At 36.3% G+C, this 9,482-nt stretch overlaps 1 long non-coding RNA gene across 1 annotated transcript in view; it reads right to left on the bottom strand.

Moving 5' to 3' along the window:
• Positions 1–2,051: 2,051 nt before the first annotated feature.
• The window catches only part of LOC103094965 (uncharacterized), a 52,535-nt gene continuing 45,104 nt past the window's right edge, over positions 2,052–9,482 (bottom strand). The window contains exon 8 of the long non-coding RNA XR_001627155.2: positions 2,052–2,406. This is a non-coding gene — a long non-coding RNA (uncharacterized LOC103094965). The remainder of the gene's footprint in view (positions 2,407–9,482) is intronic.

Raw genomic sequence — 9,482 nt, 5'->3', positions numbered from 1 at the left:
CCATTTTTTGATTGACTTTATTGAATTCTGTATGAGGTTTGATATGTTGACATATTCCATTTTACTAAATTGTGTGAAGAAAGCTATACTGAAAGAAATTAGAACTCACTAAATGACTACTGTCTAGAAATGTGTTCATATTGGGTTTTTTTGTTGTGATGGTTGTTTTTTTGTTTTTAAGCAGATCAAGATGACCTATGTTTTATAAAAATGCCCTACAACTGTGTAAGGCAGGAATACTTATACCTTAAATTGAGAAGAAACTGACATTCTGTACTGTTTCTATAACTGAGTCTACCTTTCTTCTTTGTCCAAATGAGAGAAATTATGATTTCACTTAGTTGCCCTGGCAGGTTTTAAGGATCCATGGGGACTTTTTGGGTGCCCTTTAGGACAAGGGAGTCAGAGACATTTACCTAGACCTGGGATCATATATGCTAGAGCCTCAGAAAGTATTTTAATGAATGCTGTGTAGAAAAGAAACACTTTTTTGTTTTAGTATGCCTTGTTTAGAAAAGGACAATTTGTTAATTATCCACTGATGGAATCATTGGGAGAGTTTCTATACAGGATAATTTTCTCATTTGAGAAAAAGGACATTCCAAGTTGTCCCCAGTTCCCAAAATCTCTCAGGGGAAAGCAACATGTACTTTGGGAAGTTCAATGTGGATAAAATTTCTGTTCGAAATGTTCAGTCATTTCAGTTGTGTCTGACTTCTTGTGATCCAATTTGGTATTTTCTAGGTAAAAATACTGGAATAGTTTGTCATTTTCTTCTCCAGCTCATTTTACAGATGATGAATGGATGCAAACAGGATTAAGTGACTTTCCCAAAATACAGCTAGTAAAGTATCTGAGGTTGAATTTGAGCTCAGATCTTTCTGACTCCAGTCCCAGCATTCTATCCATTTTATCAACCAGATATCGTTTTGGTTTGAAACAGAAGCCAATTTTCTTTGTCTTTGCTTTCTTTTGTTTATGGATCAAGGAAAGCCCTGAAAGACTAAGCAAGCAGAGATAATTTGTTAAACTTTGTAAAATGCTTCTTATTTTGTTGGATTATTTGGAGAATTCTAAAATGTTCCTTCCATGAATCTGCAAAACTTTTTCTTTGGAATTATTTGATTTTCATTTGTATGTGTGGGATTGCATATGATATTTGAGGCTTTACACCTCTTCCTATTTGCCAGTATGCCCATATTGGGTAAGAGTGGAAAGACTTCTTTTGCCCCTTCTCTTTTCCCATGGCTTTGAGAAATAGGTCTGAGGCTGTTTGATTCTCTTCTGTATTGCTTGTCCTCAGTTTCAGGAGCTGGTGATGCCCACAAGACCTGGGTTTTCAAGCCATGATAACCTTTGTGCCAGGATTACAGGCAAGATAGACAGCCCAGCATGGAAACCCTAAGAAGTATGCCTGGAACCAGACCCCAAGGGTGGTTTCGAACTTGGAAAAGGGACCAAGCTAAACTATGAACCCAATCCCCTTCCCTTCCCCAGAAACTGAGATTGTATGGAGGGATATGGGGAAGAGGATTATGCCTCCCACATGACGAGGGAGTAAGTTTATTTATTTGTGATTACACCTTGTTATTTAAACCCTTTTTGTCTTAGAATCAATACTGTGTATTGGTTCTAAGATAGAAGAGCAATAAGGGCTAGGCAATGGGGGTTGTCACTTGTCCAAGGTCACATAGCTAGTGTTAGGGTTGAACCCAGGACCTCTAGAACCCAGGATCTCTAGGTCTGGCTCTCAATCCACTGAGTCATTCAGCTGCCCCCTATATCTCTTGAAGTAATGATATCTGACAAAGTTAATATGTTAGTGGCTAATGGAACTGGAATGTAGGGGATGATCCCCTATTTAAAGGAACACCATAGATTGGGGTGGGAGCCATTTGTAGAGAACCAACCCCGGGCAAACACCCCCCCCCAAATCTTGTTAAGGGTACCATCCTGAAGGAAGAGTAGGAATGTAACATTTTGGGACTGTAGGTGGTAGAGTCCAAGTTAGGATATTAATAAAAGGCATTATGATGGACACACCCAAGCTCACATGGCAGAATGATTTTTATTTCACTGTGGAGCCATATACCAAAAGAATGCAGATGCACCAGTGAAATCCCAGCCTCCGAAAGCCCAGGGGTGATCACATATTGTGATGAGGAAGGATCAGCAGTGGGAAGGGATGGGAGCAGGAGTGATTTCAGGGTATCACAAATTTCTCTACTCATCGAAGATCATTAAAGCTCATCTGTAAACCTCTCTATGGACCAGTGGAATGAGAAGAGGCAGCTGGATAAGAACACATTTCTTCTAATTCATTCCCCTGTCCAGACAGCCACTGGGATTCGTCTGGCCTCACACACGAAACGGACAGTTGATATGTCAGCATGTCCTACTGGCAAACTAGAAAAACCATAAAAAGATTGTTCATATTTTCAAAATTCCTTCCTTGGTGATGAACTTTTTCAACTCAATAACAAGACTTTGTTGACTAGATATAAAAATGCTCATTTTCAAGCTGTTGAGGCGACCCTGGCTCTTTTTTCCTTTTTGCATTTTTTTTTCCTCTCGCCTTAAAAGTTCAGAACATTTCAAACAGTAACTGTTACATTCTGTCTAGCAACCTCGGACTGTGGACAGTGATCTAACCTCTTGGAAAAAACATGGAGTTCACCCAAAAAACTGAGAGAGACATTTTCTAGCCCTAGCCGCCGACTCATAGGTTTTCAAAGCCTTCAGACAGACCTCATGAACAACTCAGGGCTCGAAGCATGTCAGCCTGGCAGTGCCAATGCAAACACAGAGAGCACTTCAGCAGGTATAAACAGCAGCCACACACCGAGCAAAGGCCCAAGGAGGCAGTCAATCAGAAAAGGAAAAACTAGCCAGTTCTGCATATGATAGTCCCTTCTACCACTGGGCTTTCTTTGTGCCTGAGGACACAGAGAATGAAAGACATTCTCCAAATGGACTGGAAATCAAGGAGTTATCTAGAGGCATTTCTGGGATTGAAATGATAATAGAATAGTTTCCTCTCCAACAGGGAAAGACAATATTGATAGAAGCATTAGTTCAAAACTCCAAGATCCAAAAATAGGACTAATTTCCCCACCTCTCTCATGTATCTATCATGTAACACTGAGTATGCTAGCTATAGTAGTGATGTAGTGATGTCTTATCTCCCTTCCAAACCACAAATCTCATGAGATAGGGATTCTGTCTAATCTAAAACTAACTGTCCTTCTTCCTCATTCCCTCCCTCCCTTCCTTCCTACCTCTCTTTTTTCTCTTTCTTTTTTCCTTCCTTCCTTTCCTCCTTCCTTCCTGTCTACCTTTTTTCCCTCCCTTTGCAAAGTAGTGATTCCCAAACCCTTTTGTATCTTTTTGGTGAGAATCCCAAAGACTTTTTTTATTCATTATTTGCCAAGTTAGAAATTAAAACTGGCCAACATAAAAATATTTTTCATTCATTTTAAATAATGGTAATAAACCCATAACTTGCTAACATATTTTTATGAAAAATAACTGTTTTCTAAAACAAAAAAGTTTAGTAAGTGTTGTATTTTTCTTCATATTTTTGAAAATATTTTTACGATCTGAATTAATAGAAGGTAGCTGGGTTCTTATATCTGATTCTGAATTAAGTCTATATATGAAAAATAGGTGGCAGAGTAGATAGAGTGTTGCATCTGGAGTCAGTAAGACTCCCCTTTCTGTGGTCTTAGACCCTTATGAGCTGTGTGAGCCAAGGCAAATCACTTAATCCTATTTGCCTCAGTTTTGTCATTGGTAAAATGAGCTGAAGAAGGTAATGGAAAACTATTTTTGGTAGCCTTGCCAAGAAAACACACAAAGAGGTCATGCAGAATTGGAAATGACTAAACAACAAATAAACAACTTCTAAAAAACTCTAGTAATATCAATTTTTTCTGATTCAATTTTAATTTAAATTAAATTGAGTGAATTTCATTACTTAGTTAATCAATAATCATTATTTAAGCACATACTCTATGCCAGGAACTATGCTAAATTGCATTAATAGAGAAAATGTAAATTTAAATTTAAATACTGGGACATCTATCACATATCCAGTTATTAATATATCACAAAAAACTTTTGCCAATAATGTCTTGGATGATAACACGAGTTGGAAGTAAGGGGAAATTATGTATTATATAATATGTAATGAGACCTATAACATGGAATATATAATACATTTACTTTATTATAGCTAAGTAAAGTTGGCATGGGAGAGAGGGAGTGGCAATTAGTGTGAAGAATGAATGCCCTAAAGTAGTCACATATTCAAATTTACACTATTTAAAGGTATAGTTAAATAAAATATAGTAATTGTTTCCAGCCCAGTGGAAATATGCAGTATGAATCTGAATAATTAAACTCCTTTAGGGGATTCATTACTTTAACTAATTGGGTCCTAGTTATATGTAGGTAGGTAGGTTGGTAGGTTAGTAGGTACATAGTTTGGTAGATAAATAAGTAGGAGAGGCACTCTGGTATAGTGGATAGAAAGCTGACCTTGGAGCCAGAAGACCTGGGTTCAAGTCTTGCTTCCAATATCTACTAGCTGTGTGACCCCAGGAGATTCATTTAACCTCTTAGTGCCCACAGACAATCCTCTAAGACTGTAAGAAGCAGAGCAAATACTGCAATGCATTGGTAAAAGGGAAACTCTTTGGCAAATACAAAACATTATACTCTAGGGTTTCTTATTTTATTTTTTTAGAAAGTCTGTTTTGAAGAAAAGAACCTATGAAGTAGATGAACTCAATGACTTGTTACCATCTAGATGGCAATTTCAAGAAAACATCTAACCTGATGCCAGTACTAGGCAATCAGCATGATGGCTAATGTGACCTCATTTGATGTGCTTTTGAGTATGAAATTTCCTTCATCTTCCTTGATCTTCAAATGGGAGACATGAGGTCTTATTGCAAGAACAACATAAGATGAGTAGAGGGTAAGTTTGTATTAGAATGATTGGGGGGGGGTATATGAAAAGACTTTGATCCTGTTTTCTGGATATGCAATTAGAATCAGATTTGGGGGGAACATACAGTATTACATTCATTTCAGAGAATACTTAGTCAGTCATCCAAGAAGGCCAGATTAACATTGACTTACATTTTCCTACAATAAGTGGCAAAATCAAATTGGCCCTGACTAATTTTCTTCAAATCTGAGAGGAGGTAGGGCTTAAGGTGGATAAAAGATGGCCCTTGGGGAAGACTGGAGCAAGAGACCTGTGCATTGCGACTTCCAGACTTGAAAAGGGAAGTCAAATTTTAATATCTTTGGCTTATAAAATTAATAGCCTCCAAAGAAAATGCACCTGCTGCCAATTCTGGTGCCAGGTTCTGGATGCTTACAGTTCCTTCAACACTCCTGTTTGTTTTCGTTACTTTTCCTTCTTCTTCCTGTAGAAGATGCCAGAGTTTCCTGGCCTTTATGACATAAACACTAAAAGACTTCACAATCTTTCTTATTAATGATATACTTAACTGTGGACCTACAGTGAAAACACAGAAATGTTTATGAAATTTTGTCTCTAAAAAAAGAGGAATCTTTCTCCTTTCTATAGATTACCCTCCCTGAGCTCCCCACCTACATATAAGTACATGGTTTGCTTGTGATTTTAATGTGTCTTCTTTGAGACTGAAATCTCATTTATCCAAACAAACATTCTTTTTTTAAGTTAGATGATGCAGAAAAGCAAAGGTTTTTAAAGAGAGAGTCTCATGGACTAACAATCCAAGTACTTCCCATTTTCCCCCTGCTTAACAAAGCTAATCAGTCACCTAGCCACATATCACCTCTTTTGAGACAGGGATATCTGCCTTTAGATTCTACCTCTGATATACTAACATTCTAGGGCACCAGAGTACCTTGTAAGACAGGGAGTAATCCAGGTATCTCTGACTTAAAAGAAGTAATTCTATACACTGCCATTACCACACTGACATTCAAATATGTTTAAATACCTACAAAACAACAGCATCATGTTCGCACCTCCATGCTTATTTTGTAATGCAACTTTGTAATAGATCATGTAGTAATGTGATTTTCTAATTTATAATATATGCCCAGAGTGGACCCTTATCAAACATTTTACTTTAAGCTTCCTAATTGACCTTAGTATTAATGCTTGTACCTCCTGATCAATATGGCTGAATAGATAAGAGTTCTAGACTTTGGAATAAGGGAGAGCCAAGTTCAAATCTCCCCTATGATGCTTGTTATCTATGTGGCCTTGGGAATTTTAATTTCTTGTTTTTATTGTTTAGTCTTAGTTTAATTGGAGAGTAATTTGGCATTATATCCAGAGAGTAATAAAACCCTTTCTACTCTTAAAACCAGTGATACCATTCCTGGGTTTATTTCCCAAGGAGATCAGAGAAAAAGGAAAAGAACTTTTATGTTCCAAAATATTTACAGCAACTCTCTTTCTGGCAGCAAACCCTTGGAAATTAACTGCATACCTATCAATTGGAGAATGGCTAAACAAATTGATTTATATATATATATATTGTCATTAAAATACTACTTTGCCATAAGAAATGATGAGGAGGCTAATTTTAACAAAACTTGGAAAGAACTACATGAGATAATGAACAGCAAAATGAGTAGAACCAAGAGATCATATACAGCTACAGACTTAATTCTTGAACAATAATTTGCAAATGCTATCTTCAAAGGGTGAACTGAGAGATGGAAACATGGAAGATATAATTTGTGTGAACATGTCTGTCTTCAAGATGATACCTTCTGTGATGTGGGAAGGGGACTAAGAGGAGGACATTTGCAAATAAATTCTAGTATGAATTTTTTAAGGTATGTTTCCAAACTACAGTTCTGGACCTACTTCATCATTCTCCTTCACACATGCTAAAAATTCTGCTTTCTGACCTTTTTCGTCCCATCCCCTTTCTCAGGTTAAGTTTGATGGCTCAAATTTTCCCCTCTATCTCCATTTGTTAATGGATTTATGTTGACCTGAAGGGAGGTATCTAGTGGAATGTCAAAGGAATTCTTGCTCCTTCTTGCTTCTTTAGTGAAGTGAAGCTTCTTGCTTCACTTAATGTTTTTATTATTAACAAGGATAGAACCAGAGATGACATGTTGGTCAAATGAGTAAATGACTCAAAGGTGAGAGTGGGAGAGAGTTAATGCTGTAAATGAAAGAACCTAGATATTAAAAGACCTTGGTGAGCAAGGACAATGAAACATGTAACAACATTAAATTTAATAGGGACTAATAGATCATTTCATACTTGATTTTAGTAAAATCAGCTAAGCAAGAACAAGATTAAGGAGCCAAAACTAGGCAAAGTTTGTGTAGAAAAGATATGAATGCACAAGTAGACCTCAAGTTCAATCTGTCAGAAATGTGACATGCTATTCTTCTCTCAGACTTCATACCCTGGAGTTACCTCTGTCCCTGAGACTCTTCCCTTTGATCACTAATTTTCTACCCATGGCAATGATTTCATGAAGTGCCCATGCTATCCTTGCTCACTTTTGTCCAAACTTTACTCCTTACTTTTTGAACAATTCCATCTTTTTCCTAGAAGCCTTGTAAGAGTCCCTCCCCCCCCCCCTCTCTCTCTCTCTCTTTTATTTCCAAATCCCTTTTATGCATTGTCTTCCTTTAATCAAATTTAAGACTCTTGAGGATAGGAACTGATTTTCTGGCTTTTGTTTGTATATAATCTCAGAATCTCTGTTCTCATAGTAAGCATATAATAAATGCTATAAATCTATATCTATCTGTCTGTCTGACTATTCTAGAAAAAATGTTTATCTTTGTTAGATTAATAGAGAAATGATGTTCAGAGCAAAGGTGATTATGATATTTCTATGCCCTATCTTGTAAGATTTCATCTTATGTACCATGTTCAGGTTTTAGGCTCCATGTATGAGGAAAGAAATTGAGAAACTGGAGAATATTTCTATGAGGGCAACAAGGATGGTAAAAGAATTGCAACCCATATCATGAACCATCAGTTGAAAGAACTGAAGATATTTATCCTGGACAAGACAAGGCAGTAGTACATGATAGCAATTTTTAAGTCTTTGAAAGATTGATTTGTAGAAAAGGATTAAATTCATTTTGTTTGTCTTTGGAGGTTAAAACTGGGAACAATGAATTTAGAAGATGCCGAAGCAGTTTTCAGTTCAGCAGAAGAAATAACTTTCTAAAACTTAAAGCTGTTTAAAAGTGAAATGAGCTTCCTTAAAGTAATGAATTTTTCATTACTGGAGATTTTCAAAAAGATGCTAGATGACTACTTGTTGGAGATGTTTTAGAAGGGATTCCTGTTCAAGAACATGTTGTACTAGAGGATTTTTGAGGTCATACTTTCTTTGAAAATTCCATGGTCCTAAAAGAATCCAGATCTATTCATTTACCATATCATTTTGTTTTTTCCTATTATTTCATGGCTCCCCGCTGTCTACAAACTTTCTAACTTGCGCATTGTCTAAAGTAGGTTTTCACTTTCAGTTAGAATCTTCTCATTGCCCCAATTCAAGGATAACCAGGTCACAGCCTAAAATGTTTCTCTTTTACTCCATTTACTTAACTTTTTAATATGCCCTACAACTATTTCTAAACCTCCACTGATACATAATTTTGGCATTATACCTTATTTCCTTCATCAACCAGTAAACTCCCAAATTGCCTTCTTACACCACTCACAAAGTTGAATCTAGGATGTACAGGCTAATTTTTATCTTTAATAAATTTGTTTCTCCAGCACATAACATAGTACCAGGCACAGAAAAGGAATTTAATGATTCTTATTCATTGTCATTAAATTAATCAAGGTTAAGTTATGAATATGTTTATTCAGGGAGGCAGAGGGGGAGGAAAGAACATTACAATTATTCCAAATTTTAAAAATGAGCTGTGTGGAATAGGTTAGAAACCTGGATTGGAATTTGTGAGACTTGAATGCTAGTCCTGATTGCAGCAGAGAAAGTCACTTGCCTTGTTTGATTCTCTATTTTCTTATGTGTAATGGGGTTGCACTGGAGGAGTTCCCAGATTCTCTCTTCCTCCAAAATTATTATACTGTTCTATGATGTGCATGCTCCTCTCTATTAACATAGAAAATTAGTATTGACTGAACTGCAATAATGCCTAGCCACAATCAGGATCACTAATATATAAAATTTACTCTTTCTTAATTAATAGAAATAACATCCACATTGTTTTTTTGTTGTTCATCCTTTTTCTAATAGAATTAAAGATAGCCATTGTTATGGACCCTGGAAGAAATTGTTCTCATCTACCCATTGCATTGGAGTCTTCACATACTTGGGTACTGTTACCATTTTCTTTACAATTCCTCTAAATAATCAAAGTACTTAAAATTGAGCATAAATCCATATTAAAATTTATTAGTAATGTATATACAAATAGCATATTAAAAGATGCTTTCTACTGTCAAGATAATACT

This window comes from Monodelphis domestica, chromosome 2, assembly GCF_027887165.1.
Source record: "Monodelphis domestica isolate mMonDom1 chromosome 2, mMonDom1.pri, whole genome shotgun sequence".
Lineage (NCBI taxonomy): Eukaryota > Metazoa > Chordata > Mammalia > Didelphimorphia > Didelphidae > Monodelphis > Monodelphis domestica.
The sequence above is the reverse complement of the archived record's forward strand: the minus strand, read 5'-3'. Positions and strand labels throughout refer to the sequence as shown.